Source organism: Scyliorhinus canicula, chromosome 4 (assembly GCF_902713615.1).
Source record: "Scyliorhinus canicula chromosome 4, sScyCan1.1, whole genome shotgun sequence".
NCBI lineage: Eukaryota > Metazoa > Chordata > Chondrichthyes > Carcharhiniformes > Scyliorhinidae > Scyliorhinus > Scyliorhinus canicula.
The window spans coordinates 156,413,686-156,438,175 of record NC_052149.1 but is presented as its reverse complement, the minus strand read 5'-3'; positions in this window follow the sequence as shown (position 1 = coordinate 156,438,175).

The window sequence follows — 24,490 nt, the reverse complement described above, 5'->3', positions numbered from 1 at the left end:
ATTTAGAGTACCCAATTTATTTTCAAATTAAGAGCCAATTTAGTGTGGCCGATCTACCTACCCTACATATCTTTGGGTTGTGGAGGCAAAACCCACGCACACACGTACAGAATGTGCAAAGTCCACACGGACGATGACCTAGAGCTGGGATCGAACCTGGGAACTCAGCGCTGTGAGGCAGCAGTGCGACACACTGTGCCACCGTGCTGCCCCGTTGTTGTTTATTCTTACTGATTGTAGTCTGTGGGTCAGAAAGTCGAGGACCCAGTTGCAAAGTGAGGAGCCCCAGGTTTTGGGGCTTTGATATGAGATTGGCTGTGGTTATGGTGTTGAAGACGGAGCTGTAGTCAATAAATATGAGTCTAGGGCTAGCACTGCTGCCTCACAGCGCCTAGGTCCCAGGTTCGATCCCGGCCCTGGCTCGCTTTCATCTGTAGTTTGCACATTCTCCCCGTGTTTGAGTGTGTTTTGCCCAACAACCCAAAGGTGTGCAGGGTAGGTGGATTGGCCACGCTGTGGACCGGTTGCGGCGGTATACGAATGAGGAGGATAGTCTTCGATTACTGGAGGATATAGACGGGCTGGTCAGATAGGCTGATCAGTGGCAAAGGGCAGCACAGTAGCACAATGGTTAGCACTGTTGCTTTACAGTGCCAGGGCCCCAAGTATGATTTCCGGCTTGGGTCACTGTCTGTGTACGTTCTCCCTGTGTCTGCGTGGGTTTCCTCCGGGTGCTCCGGTTTCCTCCCACAAGTCCCGAAAGACATGCTTGTTAGGTGAATTGGACATTCTAAATTCTCCCTCAGTGCATCTGAACAGACGCTGGAGTGTGGCGACTAGGGGATTTTCACAGTAACTTCATTGCAGTGCAGTAACTACTTGTGACACGAAGAAAGATTATTAAAAGAAAGTGGAATTCAATCCGGGTAAGTATGAGGTGATGCACTTGGGCAGGACAAATGGGGCAAGGGAATACTTGATGAATGGCAGGACCCTGGGAAGCATCGAGAATCAGGTGCACCTTGGTCCCTTAATGTAGCAGAGCAGGTGGATACAGTGTTAAGGAGGCACATGGTATACTTGTCTTTATTAGCTGAGGCATAGAGCTTAATGGCAGGGAGATGATGCTGGAACTGTATAAAATGTTGGTTAGGCCACAGCTAGAGTATTGTGTGCAGTTCTGGAATCCACATTATAGGACGGATGTCATAGCACTGGAAAGGGGTCTGCTAACAGCGGAAAAAGTGCCTATTCTGCACGAAAGAGGTAATCTACTTAGGCTACAAGATGGACAAAAATAGGTTATACCCAGTGGACGATAAGGTAGAGGGCAATCCAGCAGGCTCCCGTGCCAAAGGATTAAACAGAACTCCACTCATTCTTGGGCCTTATAAATTATTACGGCAAGTTCATCCAAAACTTGGCAACAGTGTTGGCCCCACTGCACCATTTGTTAACGAAGGGCCCACGTTGGTTTTGGGACCTACCGTAACAGATAGCTTTCGACGAAGTAAAACAACGACTATCATCATCGCATCTGCTGACGCACTTCGGCCCGTCAAAACCTTTATTGCTAACATGTGATGCCTCGCCGTACCGTATCCAGGTCATCCTGGCACACTGGATGGACGACGATATGTTGTGGCCCATTGCGTTCGCTTCATGCACTTTGGCGGCGGCAGAGCGAAATTATGCTCAAATAGAGAAAGAAGGTTTGGTGCTGGGTTTCGGAGTAAAACAGTTCCATCAGTAAGTCTATGGACATACGTTCACAGCTTATACAGACCATAAGCCCATATTAGGGTTGTTCAAAGTGGCCAAACTCAGCGTGGCGGATGGCATCTTACTGTGGGATTCCTGAGTGGTCGTTCCCGAACGCAGCCAGGGGACAATCTTGCAAGATCTCCACAGCGGACACCCGGGAGTCTAAAATGAAAATATTGGCCCGAAGCTAGGTGTGGTGGGTCGGAATAGATACAGATATCAAGAAGTTAGCAAAGCAATGTACACGGTGCCAGGAACACCAAAAGCTCCCCCCAGCAGCTCCGGTTCACCCATGGGAAAGGCTGGGTCGGGCGGGGCCTTTTCAAGGGGCGATGTATCTAATTAAAGTGGATCCACATTCGAAATGGATGGATGCTCACCGAATGACCTCGGCGAGATCACGAGCCACCACCGAGCGACTCCGGCAAACCTTTAACGTTCACAGGCTTCCCGAAGTCCTGGTATCGGACAATGGCACCGCCTTTACAAGTTCGGAGTTCGCCAAATTTCTGAAACAAAATGGGTTCCGTCATGTATGAACCGTACCTTACCACACGTCATCCAATGGGTAGGCCGAACGAACAGTGCAGACATTTAAACTCGGGACGCGGAAACAGACCTGGGGATCCCCAGAAGCCTTAGGGGCCTCACGGTAGCATGGTGGTTAGCATCAATGCTTCACAGCTCCAGGGTCCCAGGTTCGATTCCCGGCTGGGTCACTGTCTGTGTGGAGTCTGCACGTCCTCCCCGTGTGTGCGTGGGTTTCCTCCGGGTGCTCCGGTTTCCTCCCACAGTCCAAAGATGTGCGGGTTAGGTGGATTGGCCATGCTAAATTGCCCGTAGTGTAAGGTTAATGGGGGGAGTGTTGGGTTACGGGTATACGGGTTACGTGGGTTTAAGTAGGGTGATCATTGCTCGGCACAACATTGAGGGCCGAAGGGCCTGTTCTGTGCTGTACTGTTCTATGTTCTATGTTCTAAGCCCGCCTCGCCTGTTCCCTTTTTTATTATAGGACCACACTGCATGCAACCACCGAGGTAGGGCCCGCAGAACTTTTGATGGGACACAGGTCGTGAACGCAGTTCAGCTTCGTTTTACTGGACATCAGAGAAAGGATCCGCGACCAACAGGAACAAGTCAGAACAAAACAAACCAGACCCATTCGGGAATTTTCAGCGGGAGATGCCATTTACATCTGAAACTTTGCAGACGGAGCATGCGGAGTAAAGATTATTATTATTGTGGGAGGGTAATAGAATAATCCGGTCCAGACTCATATTCTGTACGTGTACAAGGAAAGGACTCTAACCAACAAGTGGATCATCTCCGAAGTCAGGCTGTACAGGTGCCCGAGGACCGGCCAAGGCTCCCAAAGCTGGTAGTGTTCCTGCCTCCAGAATAACCGCCATTGATACCCAGTGAGATGGATGTGCCCCTCGATTCAGAGATGCGGGCGGTTGACTCATCCGGTCCGGAGTCAGACATGGAGACTTTACCCACAGAATTCGAAACAGATCTGGTGGTGACCACTGGGAAAAGCATAACAGAACCACCCAGACATTCGGCCCAAAAACAACGGTCCTGGATAGACAGTCCCGGGCAAAGAGAGCAAAGGATTTCCCTCCTCCTGCTGCTGAAATGGAAGACGTATTGGATTTTGGGGGGGGGAATATTATTATTTATTTGTAAATTTTTTTTTTTTTTTTAAAAGAGTACCCAATTCATTTTTTCCAATTAAGGGGAAATTTAGCGTGGCCAATCCACCTAGCTTGTACATTTTTGGGTTTGTGGTAGTCACCACTGTTGTATTGTATATACTGCATACGAGGGTATTACGGTAAGGCCCCTGTACTACAGGTACGGGGGTAGATCCCTGCCTGCTGGCTCCACCCAGTAGGCGGAGTATAAATGTGTGGGCTCTCCGAGCTGCAGCCATTTCGGCGGCAGCTGCGGGAGGCTACACATCTCTGCGTATAAAGCCCCGATTACACTCTACTCTTGTCTCGTCGTAATTGATAGTGCATCAGGGTTGTGGGGTCAAAACCCACGCAAACATAGGGAGAATGTGCAAACTCCACACGGACAGTGACCCAGAGCCAGGATCGAACCTGGGACCTCAGCGCCGTGAGGCAGCAGGGCTAACCCACTGCGCCACAGTGCTGCCATTAGGGGGGAGAATATTATAACCCTACAGGAGGCCCAGGGAACTGCAACCTCACATGTGTATGATCTACCCGGATGAGGGAGGGCGGAGCTACCCGCTTAAACCAGGAACTGCTGGGACATAAATATCCCAGCCCGTGTGGGCTGGGCGCGGTGCTGTTTTACCGATGCTCCGCCCTCAAAAATGGCGTACTCAGGGAGTATGCCACACGCCATCGGGATGTCCTCAGGACGTCAGCTGGGGCCCTCCCCTGATGCGCCGCCCCTGATGGGCCGTGTCTCCAACAGTGTGGGGTGCGTATACTCACAACTTTCAGGGACCTCGCGTGGCGGATGCGTACCATGTCCAGTGCCGCCACAGTCAGGTGGGAGCCGCTCCGCTGGCGCGGGGCGGGGGGGAGCTTCAGTGGGGGCTGGGGAGACTGGTGGGGGGTGGTGTGGCGGTGGCGAGGCTTGTTACAGGGGGGCAGATTTTGGCAGGCTGGCTCCGCGCGCGGCTGGCGCCATGCTGTACGCCTTAGGCCGCCACTGTGTGCATGCGCGGTCATGGACATGACCATTCTGGGGCCGTATCTGCAGGTAAAGCCGGACTTTACACGGCGCGGCTGCTATCCCCGTAATGGGCGGAGGATCGATGCGGAGGCTCCACCGACTTTCTGGTCGTAAGACCAGATGGATCCTGCGGACAGAGCAGCAGAATCGGAGAATCCAGTCCAAGATGACTTCCTTCTAAGACTGAGTTGAAGAGAACTTTTTTCTCTCAGAGGGTCATTGTTTCGTGGAAATCTCTTCCTCAGAGTGCAGTGGAGGCTGGGACATGGAATATATTTAAGACAGAGTTACACAGATTTTGGATAGACAATGGAATCAAGGGTTATGGGGGCAGGCAACAAAGTGGACTTGAGACCACAACCAGATCAGCCATGATATTAGTAAATGATAGAGCAGACTTGAAGGGCCGAGCGGCCTATTCTTGCCCCTAAGTTCCTATGTAGTCCTACCTTTTAAAAAAAAATTTAGAGTACCCAATTATTTTTTTTCCAATTAAGGGGCAATTTGGTGTGGCTAATCCACCAAATCTGCACATCTTGGGGTTGTGGGGGTAAAAACCCACGCAGACACGAGGAGAATGTGCAAACTCCACACAGACAGTGACCCAGGGCCTGGATTCGAATCCTGGTCCTCAGCACTGTCGGCAGCAATGCTACCCACTGTGCCACCCATGTAGTTCTACTGAGTATGGAAAGATAATATGGTTTAAAGGCACAAAAGTGTAGATGAGCAGAAAGGTATTTATGTCCATGTACACAGAGGGGAGATGAGGTGAATTTATTTCACTTGGAGAGTTGTCAGGATCTGGAACACTCCACCTAAAAGGATGGCAGAAGTCAATTGAATACATAACAGGGATTCAAACACACGGACAGCACAAATGTTAGAAACATTAACACTTTCTTCCACGAGCATTAAATCTTTAAAAACATTAATGGAAAAGTTTAACATACAGGGATGAAGGGCAGCACGGTGGCCTAGTGGTTAGCACAACCGCCTCACGGCGCTGAGGTCCCAGGTTCGATCCCGGCTCTGGGTCACTGTCCGTGTGGAATTTGCACATTCTCCCCGTGTCTGCGTGGGTTTCGCCCCCACAACCCAAAAATGTGCAGAGTAGGTGGATTGGCCACGCTAAATTGCCCCTTAATTGGAAAAAATAATTGGGTAATCTAAATTTAAAAAAAGAAAAAAAAATATTTAAAAAAAACATACAGGGATGGAGCATTTACAATGGATATTTGTGGATGAGACTCCAGATCCACCTGGAGGCTGTCGCGAGCTTATCCCTCTCTCGTCAGTCAGGTAGCCAAGTTCAGTTGGTGGACCTTCTGTTGCTAATTTCCTGTGACCACATGAACCAGGTTACCGTGCCTCCCAGACATGAAGGAAACCTTCCTTTTCTTGGAGCTTCTCGGCCAAGTAGGCCTGACTCCGCCTCCAGCAGCTATATGACCATCCACTTCCTGGTTCTCCAGCCACCGTCAGAGGCTTCGAGCAGCCCTATTCATTGCCTTGCCGCTTACCACGCTGCAACTTACAAGACCTGGATATCTGCTCCATGCTGGTTTCGCCCTTGCCTCAGGTTGCTAAAGACTCCCTATCTGGACCCACAAGACCCAGTCAGTTCCCCTGCTCGGTGTCTCTCAATCTGCTGCACATATACAGTTTTAAAAGTGAGATGTACGGGTAGTTGATGTAAGGGAGTCACATGGTTACGAACAAAAACTAGAGGTGTTGGGTTAGCACGATTGCTGTTTAAGAAACCTAGCAGGGGTGGCACGCGGCACAGTGGTTAGCACTGCTGCCTCACGCGCCGAGGACCCAGGTTCGATCCCAGCCTCAGGTTAAAAAGAGCCAGCAGACGGTCTCCTTCAGTGCTGTAAGTTTCAATGATTCTAGAACAAGTTACAGTGCTTTCCAGAGTTCAGTGAAGTTCCACTTTCTGAAAGAAGTGAAGGAGATTGATTAAATCGCTGCTTATAGAGGAATGTGCTCAGAGGGTATGGTGACTAACTAGGAAAGTGGGCATGTCCTGAATAGGTGAAATGAAAATAACACTGACACATAATTAATAAGAAATAAAGAACAGAAAATGTAAGAAATACTCAGCAGGTTTGATGCCATCTGGGGAGTGAGAAACAGTTGACATTTCTTCCAAAGATAGGTTCTGAGACCTTCGGAAAAAAACAGTTCCGTTTTGGGCGCATTTAGCAGGGTGTTTCCCGGTGCGTGCAGTGCCGAGAACGTTCCTGCTATTTTTAGCCTCGGTCGGGAACGCTCCACCGAAGTCGCACTTAGACTCATTTCCTGCTGTGACAAGCTCAGCTCTCGACCCCCCCACTGTGGCCTCCGGACCCACCCAATGCCTCAGCTTGCCAAGTAGGGGGTTCTCTGACATGCAAATCTGGATCCTGCCCATTGAGAGCGAAATCCAGATCGCAATGCTTTGCGAGATCTCGTTAGATCTCAGAAGACGCAACAATCGTCGAAAATCTCAGGAGAGGCCTCTCTTGAGATTTCATGGCCTCGTCGCATCACTGAGTCGGATGCGAGGAGGCCAGTAGATCATGCCCCTTAACTCTGCTTCCCTTTCCTCAGATGCTGTCTGACCTAATGAGTACCCCCAGCATTTTCTGTTTTCATTTCAAATTTCCAACACCCACAGTATTTTCCTTTTGTTTTACTGTCACATAATTGACATACTGAATTATATTCCCACTTGAAGGCACTGACTCAAGCTCAGGTGCAGATCCTCATTCAAATGGTCATTCCTAATATTGTGAACTTTGGCATAAGTTGGGAACAGGAGTGGGCATGTTTTGACAATGGCACTGCTGAATGGTACATCAGTGGCCTGACGCCTCGGGATGCGCTGGAATTTTCAAAGCGAGAACTGGGGGAGAGAAGGGGAATTGGGAATTTGCTCGCCTCCAATTAACTGCTAATTAAGTTTCTTGAGGAGCTTGTTAACAGACTTGGGAGGAGCAGATGGCGATTTTTAATTCAGAAATCAACAAACCTTTTAAAAAAAATAAATTTAGAGTACCCAATTAATTATTTTTTCCAATTAAGGGGCAATTTAGGATGGCCAATCTACCTAGCCTGCACATCTTTGGGTTGTGGGGGCGAGACCCACGCAAACACGGGGAGAATGTGCGAACTCCACACGGACAGTGACCCAGAGCCGGGATTCGAACCTGGGACCTCGGTGCCGTGAGGCAGCAATGCTAACCACTGCGCCACCATGCTGCCCTTGAAATCAACAAACCTGAGCAGGTTGGTTCATATTAGCGCATAGCTGTCGACTTCAATGCAGGGAACAATTAAGTAAATTTTTTTATAATGAAAAATATTTTGTTGTCCCGAGTTCTTGTTCCAGGTTGGACGCAGTATCTCTAAGTTGGTTGCTTGGCCACTTTTCTGTGTGGTGATGCTCTTAACCCTCCAATGTTGTGTTGCCTTTTGCAACGCTGCCGGTGGCCTTTGACAGTTGTGCTCTGCAGACAACTCCTTCCCCTCTGGTAGTACTTGGCAGTGGGCACCACTAATTGGGCACCAAGCTCACCCTTGGCCCAATTCGGGCATCTGCATTTAAAGATGCAGTAAGATGCGGCAGGAGGTCAGAAACAGGAAACTAGATTGAAAATCAAACCTGGGCTATTTGACCTGAAAAAGGTAAAGTGTAAATAAATATTTTACTCTAATATCCTTGCTACCATTTGCAGGAAAATGATCGGGAGTGAACCGAGCAATTTTCTCTCCTCTCCACTTACCCTCCACCCAACCCAGAACTGCTGAAACCAATTGCAACAGGAAGAATAAAAGAGAGAAACAGATGGACGCGAAGAGACGCAAAGAAATAGTGAGGGAGAGATGCAGAGAAAGACACATGTGTAAAAGAGATGTAAGAGGTACAGAAGCAAAAAATGACAACAATATTGGCTTTGCAAGCATTTTTCAATGTTTACTCTTTCCAGTTCCAAAGCTAGTGTAACACAAGCTATGGGAACATCTTTGGTAATACTAATATTTGTTTTACATTTACAGGTGAGGGAAGGGCAGAAGGATAGAGTACCAGTGGCTGCCAGAGCCAATGCGACTGTACCCCAATGAGAGAGTTAACTCTTGTAGGAGAGGGTACAATTCAGAAATCAAGACAATCACCAAATTCGCACAGCATGTTAACATTTATGCTGCTCCTTTACATAAAAAAACCCAGTTGGGATATTTACAAGCAAAAGTCCTGAATAGTTAAAGTTTCCACTGTCATTGTTCCTTCAGACGATTGGTGGAGCCCCTGAAATAAATATATGAATGAAATGAAATGAAATGAAAATCGCTTATTGTCACGAGTAGGCTTCAAATGAAGTTACTGTGAAAAGCCCCTAGTCGCCACATTCCGGCGCCTGTTCGGGGAGGCTGTTACGGGAATCGAACCGTGCTGCTGGCTTGCCTTGGTCTGCTTTCAAAGTCAGCGATTTAGCCCTGTGAGCTAAACAGCCCCTTTTTTTTTAAGTAGGGGGCAGCACAGTGACACAGTGGTTAGCACTGCTGCCTCATGGCGCCGAGGTCCCAGGTTCGATTCCGGCCCTGGGTCACTGTCCGTGTGGAGTTTGCACATTCTCCCCGTGTTTGCGTGGGTTTTGCCCCCACAACCCAAAGATGTGCAGGGTTGGTGGATTGGTCATGCTAAATTGCCCCTTAATTGAAAAAAAATAATTGGGCACTTTAAATTTATTTTAAAAAAATAAATGAAAGTAGATCAGGTCCTTCCTTGCAGAAAATCCCAGCATGTTTCTTTTGATTCAGCTGCTTGGATCCTGTCACTTTAAATGATGAAGCACTGCAGTCTAGTCAGGAAGAAAGTGAAGCAGAGCAGCTAATGTGGATCAACTTCACTGGTATTTTCACCTGATTCTCCATGTAAAGGGGATTTGTGACCCTTTCTAATGGGGCCACTTTTTGTTCTGAATTCAAAGGAAACAGAGGCGAACTTACCACGGGAAGAATTTACATAAAATTAATTTTTAACTAATTCAATACCACTAAAGCTGCGTTAATCAAACAACTTGTTTTGCGCCAGCCTTTCTGACCAGATGTATATCAATACTGACTTTTAGGTGTAGATCAAATTCCTAGATACCACAAACCATTCCATGAGTAAACATGCATCATTCATCAAGTGGACACATAGCAGAATGAATAACCATCAGCCTTGAGGGATCAATAACTCTATAACAGAACCTGCTTGTAATCTGACACCCTTTCTAACCCATGCTGACCTGGATGGGTAACTCCCTCCAAGCTGCCCTGCACATGCAATCCTTTCCATCCATTCCATGTATACTATTTCATAAATGAAACTAGAAAACATTTACTCCTGCCCAGAACCTTTGCACATTGTTGCCTGTTCATGCAGAGTGGGAATAAGTGTAATGAAATTCCAGCCCTGTGCAGAGCATCTCTTATTAAAACAACATGTTTGGCTTGATCTGGTACTGTACTAATTGATATCACTCAACATAGGATGGAGCCATTAACTTCGGATCCCCTGCATTAAAAAAGGGGTAATTTGGGTTTGTGTTTCCAATGGCCAATCCAGCAATCCCTGTTGGAAGTGAGTGCATTTAGAAATTGCAGCACGAGAGAGTGAGAGTGCTGTATATGCCAGGAGAGGGGAGTGCATTGCCTATTCTTTTGACTAGAGAAAAGCAGCTACGAGGAGCGTGCACGTGGCTTTTACAGGATAGTGTGCTTCTTCTTGGTGCAAGGTGTCATCAATTGGAGACTCGTGGCTATGCGAACACTGCATCTAAATGTAGAGATATCTTGCAATTGCAAAGGTTACCATTTACTTCATGTTGGTGTGCGTTGATGCTCAGCACATTGTGATGGTGAATGGCCACTATGGGCAGCACGGTGGCGTAGTGGGTTAGCCCTGTTGCCTCATGCGCTGAGGTCCCAGGTTCGACCCCGGCTCTGGGTCACTGTCCGTATGGAGTTTGCACATTCTCTCCGTGTTTGCGTGGGTTTTGCCCCCACAACCTGAAAAGATGTGCAAGGTAGATGGATTGAACACGCTAAATTGCCCCTTAATTGGAAAAATAATGAATTGGGTATGCTAAATTTATTTTTAAAAAGTGAATCCCGACTATGAGACTAGCTGTCTCGATCTAATATGCAGATTTGCCAGATAGTGATCCCACAATAGGTGGGATTCAGATCTCGATGTCTCGCAAGATCGCGTTAGATTTTGAGAGGTGTGGCGGGCCGAGTGGATCCCAGAAGAGGGATCTTACATCTACTGACCGCACAGTGCTGTGCCACTGTTCGGGCGAACACAGCCAGTAGATCGCATCCTTAGCCTCCCAAACGGAGAATCCTGGCCAGGCGCAAGAGTAGGCCATTCAGTCCCTCAAACCTGCTCTGTCATTCAACCAGGTCATGGCTGATCATCTATCTCTACGCATTTCCCGAGGCTATCCTCATACCCCTTCATGTCATCAGTATCTAGAATTATATCGATCCTGTCTTGAACGTGCTCAATGACTGAGCACCACAGTCCTCTGCGGTAGAGAATTCCTAAGATTCACTACCTTCTGAGTGAAGAAATTCCTCGTCATCTCAATCCTATTAATAATTTAAAAAAGATTTAAGGGGCAATTTAGTGTGGCCTATCCACCTACCCTGCACATCTTGGGTTGTGAGGGTGAGATCCACGCAGGCATAGGGAGAATGTGCAAACTCCACAGACATTGACCCGCGGCTGGGATCGAACCCGAGACCTAGGCGTTGTAAGGCAGCAGTGCTAACCACTGTGCCACCATGCCGTCCCATCTCATCTCACTCCTAAATGGCTTGTCTCTTATTCTGAGACTGTTTCCCCTGGTTCTAGACCCCTCAGTCGGGGAAAGCAGCTTTTCTGCATGCACCCATGTCTAGTTGCTCAAGAATGTTGTGAGTTTCAATGAGATCACCTATCATTCTTCTAAACTTTAGAGAATACATGCTCAGATTCCTTAATCTCTCCTCAAAGGGCAATCCTGCCATCCCAGGATTTAGTCTCACAGATATCACAGAATTTACAGTGCAGAAGGAGGCCATTCGGTCCATCGAGTCTGCACCGGCTCTTGTAAAGAGCACCCTACCCAAGGTCAACACCTCCACCCTATCCCCATAACCCAACCCAACACTAAGGGCAATTTTGGACACTAAGGGCAATTTATCATGGCCAATCCACCTAATCTGCACATCTTTGGACTGTGGGAGGAAACCGGAGCACCCGGAGGAAACCCACGCACACACTGGGAGGATGTGCAGACTCCGCACAGACAGTGACCCAAGCCGGAATCGAACCTGGGACCCTGGAGCTGTGAAGCAATTGTGCTATCCACAATGCTACCGTGCTGCCCTCAGTCTGGTGAACCTTTGCTGCACTCCCTGTCTGGCCAGTATATCCTTTCTTCGGCAAGGATGTCATAACTGTGCACAATACCCCAGGTGCTGTCTCACCAGGTTTCTGTACAATTTTTTTTTTTTTAATAATTTTTATTGAAAGAGTTTTTCCATACAAACATTTACCCCTGCTAATTTTTTAATTATTTACAACACAATCCCTCTAGGCAAATATCTCTCCCTCGTCCGCCCTCTCGCGCGCACCAGTCCTCCCCCCCCCCCCCCCCCAAGCAACAACTTAACAAACAAGGCAGCCTACAGTTTCAGACATGAGCAGCGAGCAGACTTGCCCGCGTTACAGTCGTGCATGTCCCCCCACGACCCTTGCTGCCCCCCACGACCCTTGCTGCCCCCCTCCCCCTTCCCCCCCCCCCTCCCCCCCCCCCCCCCCCCCCCCCCCCCCCCCGGGTTGCTGCTGCCACGACCCCGAACGTCTATCTCTGATCTAAAAAGTCAAGGAAAGGTTGCCACCGCCTGGAGAATCCCTGTACCGACCCTCTCAGGGCAAATTTGATCCTTTCTAGCTGAATATAGCTAGCCATATCGTTAATCCAAGTTTCAACGCTTGGAGGCCTCGCGTCCTTCCATTGAATTAATATCCTTCGTCGAGCCACTAGGGATGCAAAGGGCAGTATTCCGGCCTCCCTAGCCTCCTGTACCCCCGGTTCTACCCCGACCCCAAAGATCGCAAGCCCCCATCCTGGTTTGACCCTGGACCCCACCACCTTCGACACCGTCCTTGCCACCCCCTTCCAGCACCGGACATGCCCAGAACATATGCACATGGTTCGCTGGGCTTCCCAGACATCTGACACACCTGTCCTCACCCCCAAAGAACCGGCTCATCCTTGTCCCCGTCATGTGAGCTCTATGCAGCACCTTAAATTGAATGAGGCTCAGCCTCGCACACGAGGAGGAAGAATTGACCTTCTCCAGTGCATCCGCCCACGTCCCGTCTTCTATCTGCTCTCCCAGCTCCCTTCCCACTTGGCTTTCAGCTCCTCCCTGATGCTTCTTCCGCCTCCTGCATTATCTTGTAGATGTCTGATATCTTCCCCCCTCCGACCCAGACCCCCGAGAGCATCCTATCACTCGCCCCCTTACTGGGGAGCAGGGGGAACCCCTCCACCTGCCGCCTAGCAAATGCCTTCACTTGTAAATATCTGAACATGTTTCCCGGGGGGAGCTCAAACTTCTCCAGCCCTCCCAGGCTCGCAAACCTCCCCTCTATAAACAGGTCCTTCAGCTGCCGTATGCCCACCCTGTACCAGCTCTGAAATCCCCCGTCGATGTTCCCCGGGATGAATCTATGGTTCCCTATTATTGGCGCCGCCAACAGACCTCCCATTTCCCCCCTGTGTCGCCTCCACTGCCCCCATATCTTGAGGGTGGCCGCCACCACCGGGCTCGTGGTGTACCTCGTGGGTGGGAGCGGCCATGGTGCCGTTACTAGGGCCCCCAGGCTTGTGTTGCCACAGGACGCCCTCTCCATTCGTTTCCAAGCTGCCCCCTCCCCTTCCATCATCCACTTGCGCACCATTGACACATTTGCCGCCCAGTAATACCCCGAGAGATTGGGTAGTGCCAGCCCTCCACTGTCCCTACTCCGCTCCAAAAAGACCCTCCTCACCCTTGGGGTGCCGTGCGCCCACACGTAGCTCATGATGCTACTCGTCACCTTTTTGAAGAAGGCCCTAGGGAGGAAGATGGGCAAGCACTGAAATAGAAACAGGAACCTTGGGAGGACCGTCATTTTAATTGACTGCACCCTCCCCGCCAGCGACAGTGGTACCATGTCCCACCTCTTAAATTCCTCCTCCATCTGTTCCACCAACCTGGAAAAGTTCAACTTGTGGAGGGTCCCCCAGTTCCTTGCCACCTGCACCCCTAAGTACCTAAAGCTCTTTCCTGCTCGCTTGAAGGGGAGTCTCCCAATACCCTCTCCCTGGTCCCCCGGGTGTATCACAAAAACCTCGCTTTGGCCCAAATTTAGTTTGTACCCCGAAAAGTCCCCAAACTCTGCTAATAGTTCCATTATCTCCGGCATTCCCCCTTCTGGGTCTGCCACGTACAGCAGTAGATCATCCGCATACAGTGATACTCGATGTTCCTCCCCTCCCCTAGTCAGTCCTCTCCACCCCCCTGAACCCCTCAGTGCCATTGCCAACGGTTCAATCGCCAGTGCGAAAAGTAGGGGGGATAGGGGACATCCCTGCCTGGTCCCTCGGTGGAGCCCGAAATACTCCGACCTCCTCCCGTTTGTCACTACACTCGCCGTCGGGGCCGAGTAGAGCAACTTCACCCACTTAATAAACCCTTCCCCAAACCCAAACCGTTCCAACGTCTCCCACAGGTACTCCCACTCCACCCTATCGAATGCCTTCTCCGCGTCCAGCGCTACCACTATCTCAGCCTCCCCCTCCACTGCCGGCATCATAATTACATTCAGCAATCTCCGCACGTTCGTGTTGAGCTGCCGCCCCTTCACGAACCCCGTCTGGTCCTCATGGATTACCCCTGGCACACAATCCTCTATTCTAGCTGCCAGGATCTTTGCCAGCAACTTGGCATCCACGTTCAGAAGCGAGATAGGCCTGTAGGACCCGCACTGCACGGGGTCTTTATCCCGCTTCAATATCAGGGAGATCAGAGCCTGCGACATTGTCGGGGGCAGAACCCCCCCCTCTCGCGCCTCATTAAAGGCTCGTACCAGTACCGGTCCCACCAAGTCCACATTTTTCTTGTAGAATTCCACCGGGAACCCATCTGGCCCCGGCGCCTTCCCCGCTTGCATCTGACCTATTCCCTGACTAGCTCCTCTAGCCCTATTGGCGCCCCCAGCCCTTCTACCAGCCCCTCCTGGACCCTTGGGAACCTCAATTTGTTTAGGAAGTCCTCCATTCCCCCTCTCCTCGTCGGCGGCTCAGACCGATACAACTCCTTGTAAAAATCCCTGAAGACCCCATTCACTTCTTGCCCCTTCTGCACTACCTTCCCGCCCCTCTCCTTCACTCCCCCAATCTCCCTAGCCGCATCTCGTTTGCGAAGCTGGTGTGCCAGCATCCTGCTCGCCTTTTCCCCATACTCATAGACCGCGCCCTGTGCCCTTCTCCACTGCGTCTCTGCCTTCCTGGTGGTCAGCAGGTCGAACTTGACCTGCAGGCTGCGCCGTTCTCCCAGCAGCCCCTCCTCTGGTGCCTCCGCATATCTCCTATCCACTTCCAATAGCTCCCCCACCAGCCTCTCCCTCTCCTGCCTCTCCTTTCTTTCTCTGTGTGCCCTTATGGAGATCAGCTCTCCCCTGATCACTGCCTTCAGGGCCTCCCAGACCATCCCCACCTGCACCTCACCCGTGTCATTCAAGTCCAGATAGCTCTCAATGCTCTTCCGGACCCTTTTACACACCTCGTCGTCCGCTAACAGCCCCACATCCAGCCGCCACAGCGGGCGCTGGTCCCGCGCCTCCCCCATTTCCACATCCACCCAATGTGGTGCATGATCAGAGATCGCAATGGCCGAGTACTCAGCTTCCCGTACCCTCGGGATCAGCCCCCTGCTCAACACGAAGAAATCGATTCTGGAGTACACTCTATGGACGTGGGAGAAAAAGGAATACTCCCTCGCCCTCGGCCTACCAAACCTCCATGGGTCTACTCCTCCCATCTGCTCCATGTACCCCCTCAGCACTTCTGCCGCTGCCGGCCTCCTATTGGTCCTTGAGCTCGATCTGTCTAGCCCGGGGTCCAGCACTGTGTTAAAGTCCCCCCCCCATGATCAAGCCCCCTGCCTCCAGTCCCGGAATGAGGCCCAATAGGCGCCTCATAAAACCCGCGTCATCCCAGTTCGGGGCATATACGTTGACCATCACCACTTTCTCCCCCTGCAGCTTACCCTTCACCATCACATACCTACCCTCCTTATCCGCCACCACCTCCTCCGCCACGAACGACACCCTCTTTCCCACCAGAATCGCCACCCCCCGGTTCTTTGCGTCCAATCCGGAGTGGAACACCTGTCCCACCCACCCCCTTCTCAGGCAAACCTGGTCCACTACCTTCAAATGGGTCTCCTGTAACATTGCTACATCAGCCTTCAGTCCCTTCAGGTGTGAGAATACCCTTGATCTCTTGACCGGCCCATTCAGCCCCCTCACGTTCCAAGTGATCAGCCGGGTCGCGGGACGACCCGCCCCCTTCCCCTGCCGATTAGCCATGTCCTGTTCCCTGCTCGCCCCGGGTCGACCCTCCCCTTCTGACCCGCTCCCCATGGCGATGGCCCCCTCCCCCCCCCTCTCCAGTCCTCCACTTCCCGTTTCTGGTCTTTCCAGCAGCAACCCGGTGTCCCTCCCTAACCCCCCCCCCCCCAGGCTAGGACCCCTCCTAGCCGCGATGTACCCTCCATCGTACTCCCGTAAGTCAGCTGGTTTACGCTGACCCGGCTGCTCCTGCCACACTCCGACTCCCCCCGGCTCGGGGGGGGGGGCCTCCCCCCCCTTGCCACTCCTCCCTGGCCCCGCTCCAACGCGGGAAAGGTCGCCATTGCTAGCCACGCCCCGCACTCCTCCCCTCCCCCCTCCTCTGCCCCGCGCGCGGGGAAAACAGAGGAAAGCCCGCGCTTTCGCCCTGCCACACCCCACCCCGCCATCTTCAGTTCCACCCCCGTCCCCGTCCATGCCTGTAAAGAACCCCCCCTAGGAGCCCATATCCCCGATCTGCTCTCCCCCCCGTCCCGCCTCCCCAACTTAACATTATAAATAACAGATAGATAACAAATAACAATGTACTTAACAGTCGCCCTCTACCAAACAGTATAAATAACCATAAATAACCATGAATAACCACAATAACAATAACTAAGGGAAGTTGGCAAAGGGGGGAAAAAACATCAGAAGAGAAACCCTAAGCAAGAGTTCAAGATCCAAACAAGGAAAGAAGAAAAAAAAAGGAAACCGTTCCAATAAGAGTTGCCCAGTTCTGACCCAGCCGGAAAAAAAAAAACCCCGCTTGTTCAGCTGAAAGTACCCGAGCGGCTACGGCCGCCAAGTATCCCCTGGGTCTAATTCGAGTCCAGTTTCTCTTCCTGTACAAAGGCCCACGCCTCCTCTGGGGACTCAAAATAGTGGTGTTGGTTCCTGTAGGTGACCCACAAGCGCGCTGGCTGCAGCATTCCGAACCTGATCCGTTTTGCATGTAGCACCGCCTTCGTCCGGTTGTACCGGGCCCGCCGCTTAGCCACCTCCGCACTCCAGTCCTGGTAGACCCTCACCGTCGAATTCTCCCACTTGCTGCTCCTTTCCCTCTTGGCCCACTCCAGCACTCTCTCACGATCGCTGAGTCGCTGGAACCGCACCAGCACCGCCCTCGGGGGCTCATTTGCTCTTGGCTTCCTAGCCATGACCCTGTAGGCCTCTTCCAGCTCCAGGGGCGAAGGGACGGCCCCTGCCCCCATCAGGGAGCTCAGCATTTCTGCTACGTATCCCGGGAGGTCTGACCCCTCCAGGCCTTCTGCCAGGCCCAAGATCCTCAGGTTCTTCCGCCTCATTCGGGTATCCAGCTCCTCAAAACGGCTCTGCCATTTCAGGTGGAGTGCCTCGTGCACCTCTACCTTTCCCAAGAGGACCGTGGCCTCCTCCTCCCTCACAGTCATCTCCTGCTGCAGCTCCCGAATCGACGCCTCTTGGGTTGCCTGGGCTCCCATCAGCCTGGTGGTCGTCGCATTCATTGACTCCAAGAGCTCCATTTTCAGCTCCGTAAAGAAGCGCAGGAGAGCGGCCTGCTGCTCCTCCGCCCATTTCCTCCATTCCTCGGGTGCGCCACCGGCCGCCATTTTGGTCTTCTTCCCCCGCTTTTTTTGGGGAGCTGCTGTTGCTTTCTTTACCACCCCACTCCGGGTACCGACCATAAAGTTGGTCTGGTTCTCCTCAGGGAGCCTTCCCCCACCGGGATTTGTCCTTACAGCGCCGTTGGGGCCCTCCAATCGGCCCGAGAACACCTTTGTAGCAGGAGCCGCCAAACGTGCGACTTAGCTGGTCATAGCCGCAACCGGAAGCTTTCTGTACAATTTAAGCAAGGCATCATTATTCCTGTACTCAAATCCTCTTGTTTTTTTTTTTCAAACGCATTTTATTCAAACTTGTATGAAAGTAGGTTACAGCAAATAAACACCCCGGGAAACATTCTTCCCAACAATCAGTTAGTACAGATTTTTCTCCTTTTTCACCCCCCTCCCCATTTTTGGTGACTTATGAATGAGGACACCCAGGTCCCTATGAAAATCAACACTTCCCAATCTCTCACTATTTAAGAAATACTCTGCTCCTCCATTCCTTCTGCCATGCTCTTGCCACTCGCTAAGCCTGTTCAAATCATCTTGAAGCCTGTTATGGTTGGCAGGCGGGCCGGGAGATTTGTGACCGGTTTTCCGCCTGGCGCGACAATGTGGGAATCAGTGGGCCATTGTGAATCCTGCGTCTCGCGGACAACCCTGGAGAATCCCGGCCAATATGTTTCCCAATCCACCAGAACCAACTTACCCTTTCAACCTTTGTAGCCTCCTTTGTTTTGATTTAAGACTTCGGATTGAACAAGACTGTTTTCAAACTTAATGTAAAATTCTATCATATTGTACTCAGTCTTCTCCAAGGGCTCTTTTACAACAAGATTATTAATTAGCCTCTCTCATTACATAATACCACATCTAAATTAGCCTATTCCTCAGTTGTTTCCTCAACATCCTGCTCTAGAAAACTACCTTGTACACATTCCATGAATTTGTCCTCCGCAGAATTAGTGGTCATTAGATTTCCCCTGTCTATATGTAGAGTGAAGTCTGTCATGATACCCTTGCATTCCCTTGTTACATGTCCCTCCAATTTCCTGATTTATTCCGTATCCTACATTACCACTACCGTCTGATGGCCTGCAAACAGCTCCTACAAATGTTTGCTGCCCCTTGCTGTTTCCGAGCTCCAGTCAACTGATTCTACATCCTGTTCTTCTGATCTAAGATCCTCTTTCATCAATGTACTGATCTCATCCCTTATCACCAGTGCTACTCCACCTCCTTTTCCTTTTTGTTTATCCTTCCTTATGCCAAATATCACTGAACATTCAGTTCTCGGTCTTGGTCACCCTGCAGTTGTGTCTCTGTAATGGTACTTCAACTTGTGCCATCAATTCACCAACTTTGTAACGTGCATTCAGAGTGCCTTTAATTCTGCCATTCTTTAAAAAAAAAATTAGAGTACCCAATTCATTTTTTCCAATTAAGCGTGTTCAATCCACTTACCCTGCACATTTTTGGGTGGTGGGGGCTAAACCCACACAAACATAGGGAGAATGTGCAAACTCTACACGGTCAGTGACCCAGAGCCAGGGTCGAACCTGGGACCTCAGTGCCGTGAGACTGCAGTGCTACCACTGCGCCACCGTGCTGCCCCTTAATTTTGCCATTCTAACATTATTCTGTATTTCGGCACTTTGATGCTGTCCTTTGTTCTGCTGTCTTCCACTTTTGCTTACAATATTTGTACTTCTCATTACCAGCTTTGTTCTTCTTCTCTCTGAATTCCTTCTCAAAAGCCCATTCCCCGGGCAAACTAGCTTAGACTCTTCCCAACAGCACTAGCAAATTATCCAAAAGGATACAAGTCTGATTCTGCTAAATCATAACCAGTCCTCCTTGTACAGGTCCCGAATGTCCCAGAATTCTAAAGCCCTCTCTCCTACACCATTTCGCAAGCCGTCTGTTCATTCATTCAACCCTCTCTTTCTATACTCATTAGCAGATGGGACTGGGAGCAATCCAGAGATTTACTGCCTCTGACATCCTGTTTTTAATCTCTTCCTTGCTCTCCAAAATCAGGGGCGGGATTCTCCGTTCGCCGACGCTGAAATCGCATTTGGCGATCGGCTGGAGAATCATTGTTGGCGCCAAAATCAGGTGTTCTGCCCCCGACCGGCCGAGTTCCCGACAACGTCGGTCGCGTGTGCTATTTTTTGTCAGGAACTCGGCCTGTCAGCTGCGGACCCAGTCCAGCATCGCCACAGTCGGGGGAGAGCCAATCCGCGGGCAGGGGGGACATTGGCAGAGGCTGGGGGCACTGTTGGGGGGGGGGGGGGGGGGGTGGTGCGGTCCGGGGGTCGAGAGCCTGGCCAAGGGGGGGAGCACTATTTTTCAAGCTGGTTCCACGTGCGGCAGGCGCCATGTTGCACGGCGTGACCGCAGCAGGCCGCCACCGTGCGCATGCGTGGCCATGGACCCGACAATTCTCCGACCGTATCGGCAGCTGGAGCCGGATGCTCTATGCTGCCTGTCTGCTAGCCCCCCACCAAACGGAGGATCGGTGGCCATTTTGCACCGATTTTTCATTCATAAATCGCCACCGTTCCCACGCCGACGTCAGCACATAGCCTGAAAGTCAGAGAATCCAACCCCTGATCTCAGGACCTCACCCCTCTTTCTACTTATGTTGGGTAGTGAAAATAGGGAAGACCATGGAGTCCTGAAGCAATAGTTCCATTGCCTGGATCGCTCCATAAAAGCCCTGCAGCACTTACTGAAACACATGCCCCAATTCCTGGTAGCCTGCTGCATCCTCCAAAATCTGGCCATAATGAGGGCATAGTTCTTGCCACCACAGATACAGCGAGCAGCTCAGGAGCAGATGGAAGAGGAAGAGCAGGGAGAAAGGAGGATTATGTGGAATTACAAAAAATATACAGGGGCAGCATGGTGGCACAGTGGTTATCACTGCTTCCTCACAGCGCCAGGGACCCAGGTTCAATTCTAGCCTTGGAATAGCAAAATAACCAAAATTAAAAGGGGAAAATAAGGGGCAAACAGGGATTAGCAAGAGGATCCTTACAATATGCATCTATACTATTAGCTTCAATGACACACCTGATAGTGAGTTGCACTGTGTGGCAAAAGAAGTTCTTCTGAATTCTCTAACCATCTTATATTTATGGCCTCTAGTTGGGCTGGATTTTCAGAATTGAGGAGACTCCGTAGATCTTTAAAAATGGTAGGCTGGAGGGCAGCACGGTGGCGCAGTGGGTTAGCCCTGTTGCCTCACGGTGCCGAGGTCTCAGGTTCGATCCCAGCTCTGGATCACTGTCTATGTGGAGTTTGCACATTCTCCCCATGTTTGCGTGGGTTTCGTCCCCACAACCCAAAGATGTGCAGGCTAGGTGGATTGGCCACGCTAAATTGCCCCTTAATTGGAAAAAATTAATTGGGCACTGTAAATTTATTTTTAAAAATGGCAGGCTGGTTCCAATTCTGAGATTCCAGACCCCATTCCTGGTGCCCCCAATTTCCGCTGGTGTGAGAGATAGGTGCAGGCAAGGAGCTTTGCACTCCCGACCTGGCCTGACTGGCTCCATCATGGGGGTCGGCATCTCCTAGGTCCCGCAACTCTCATGGAGTTGAGCCAGCTTCTCAAAGATTTGTTGTTCACAACCCCTTAGAGGTTTGTGAATGATAGTCTGGATGAGGGAATATTCTGACAGATAAGATCTAAAGGTATTACCCGTGCCATTGTGCTAATCTAGGCAGCAAGGTAACACAGTGGTTAATACTGTTGCTTCACAGCGCCAGGATCCCCGGTTCGATTCCTGACTTGGGTCACTGTCTGTGTGGAGTCCGCATGTTCTTCCTGTGTCTGTTTAGGCTTCCTCCGGGTGCTCCGGTTTCCTCCCACAAGTCCCGGAAGATGTGCTGTTTGGTAATTTGGTCATTCTGAATTCTTCCTCTGTGTACCCGAAAGATGCCGGAACGTGGTGACGAGGGGCTTTTCACAATAACTTCATTGCAGTGTCAATGTACGCCATTCCCAATAGATCCTCTTACCCTCCATACCAACCTACGCCCCTCCACCCACCCCCGATGTCCTCTTATACCTTATGTCAACCCATTCCCCTCCAACCCATCTGCATAGAACTCCCACTGTCAGTGACGTTTGACCCCACCTGACCTGGTTTGACCTGAATTGTCAGACCCCAAATCCGGCAAGATCTGAAATCCACCACAGCCTCGATCCTGAAATTGCTAGTTTTGGCACAATGAACCTGTACTTTTATGGAGGTCATTCCTCAGCCTTTTACTTCCAAGAAAAAAGAGATCCAGCCTCCTCGCAATGTAAATTTCCTCTGCACTCGGTCCCATGCTGCAATGTCCTTTTAATAACTTGCCAACCAAAACTGCACACAGTACTCTAAGAGTTTGATGCAGGTTCAGCACATCTTCTCTACTTTTCAATTCTATCCCTCCAGAAATGGAGCCGAGTGCTTGTTTTTTTATAGCCCTGTTTTTTTATTTTTTATTTTTTATTTTTTTTTAGTTTTTTTTTTATAAATTTAGATTACCCAATTATTTTTTCCAATTAAGGGGCAATTTAGCGTGGCCAATCCACCTACTCTGCACATTTTTGGGTTGTGGGGGCGAAACCCATGCAGCCACGGGGAGAATGTGCAAACTCCACACGGACAGTGACCCAGAGCCAGGATCGAACCTGGGACCTCAGCGCCGTGAGGCGGTTGTGCTAACCACTAGGCCACCGTGCTGCCCTTTTATAGCACTGTTAACCTACGGTGCAACGTTTAGAACATAGAACAAAAAGTGCAGAAGGAGGCCATTCGGCCCATCGAGTCTGCACCTACCCACTTAAGCCCTCACTTTCACCCTATCCCTGTAACCCAACAACCCCATCTAACTTTTTTTGGTCACTAAGGGTAATTTATCATGGCCAATCCACCTAACCTGCACGTCTTTGGACTGAGGGAGGAAACCGGAGCACCCGGAGGAAACCCATGCAGACACAGGGAGAATGTGTGGACTCCGCACAGTGACCCAGCGGGGAATCGAACCTGGGACCCTGGTGCTGTGAAGCCACAGTGCTAGCCACTTGTGCTACCATGCTGCTGCGTTTAGTGATTGGTGTATTTGTTCTCTGAGCTTTGTTGTTCCTCTACCCCACCAGACAAAATGTACTAACTCATATTTATCTGTGTTGAACTTCACTTGCTGATTACTTGTCAATTTGGAAGTTCTTCTGTAATTTGTTGCAGTTCTCCTCAGTATTGACGCTCAACCTGATTTTTGTGCCATTCGTAAATTTTAAAATTGTATTTTTGGTTCCAACGTCCAAACCATTAATGTAAATTGGAATAGCCATGGCCCCTGTACTGATCCTTGTGGAAAACCACTCTCAACTTTCTGTCAATCTGAGTAACTACCCTTCACTTCACTCCATGGTTTTTGTCTTGAATCCAATGAACAAGGTATTCTGACACTCGTCCTCGGACCTTATTCATTAGTTTCCAGACATCTCCTGTATGCATGGAGTAATGCTTTTACTATTTTCCTAATATTCTTCTAAAATGCATGGATACAATTTAATTGGACCAGGGGTTTTATACTTTTGGCCAGAAATTTGTGGTGGTCTTGCAACAGTGGCCTTGCAGAGTTGGTGGATTGGCTAAGTTTAAAAAAAAAATTTAGAGTACCCAATTAATTTTTCCAATTAAGGGACAATTTAGTGTGTTCAATCCACCTACCCTGCACATCTTTGGGTTGTGGGGGTGAAACCCACGCAAACACGGGGAGAATGTGCAAACTCCACACCGACAGTGACCCAGAGCCGGGATCGAACCTGGGACCTCAGCGCTGTGAGACAGCAGTGCTAACCCACTGAGCCACCGTGCTGCCCGTGGATTGGCTAAGTTAAATTGCCCCTTAATTGGGAAAAAAAAAGAATTGGGTACTCTATTTTAAATTTTTTTTAAAGAACCAGAATGAAACAACACACTGGTCTGCAGTGAGTAAATATCTGTGTGGATGCAATTTAAATATGGCGACAGCACCTTCGACCCGATAAGGTAATGGGGCGAGCCAATCCTTGCCCGCCAAGCCACGAGATTTGATAAACTTCTCACAAATGCATAAATAATGAGTTGAAAAGTTGAAAATTGCACAGATTAATCTGATCCACTGCTTAACGGGAATCACGCTGACTTTCCTGCCCACCATGGGTCTTTTGCCCTTCTATGTCAAGCACTTTTAGTGATACTGTTCAACCATTGTTTGTTTTTAAAAAATATGAATTTAGTGTACCCAATTCATTTTTTCCAATTAAGGGGCAATTTTGCATGGCCAATCCACGTAGTCTGCATATCTTTGGGTTGTGGGGGCAAAATCCACACAAACATGGGGAGAATGTGCAAACTCCACACAGACAGTGATCCAGAGCCGGGATCGAACCTGGGACCTCAGCACCGTGAGACTACAGAGCTAACCCACTGCGCCACCTGTTGCCCTATGTTCAACCATTGTTTGGCTAGGTTTGGGTATCTGAAAAGATAATGGCACTGCCTCTTCCATGGGGGTGAAGCCATGAAACTGTACCTGTCCCTTGCTGGTTAGGTCCTGCTACATTTGGTTAAGCAATGTCTTATCCTGCAGGAGAGTTTCTCAGTAAATGTGGTGCAATGTGTTTGGCTGTTGCGGCTGTCATGGTTGAATAGCTGGCAGTGTGCCCACGCTGAGAGATATGGTC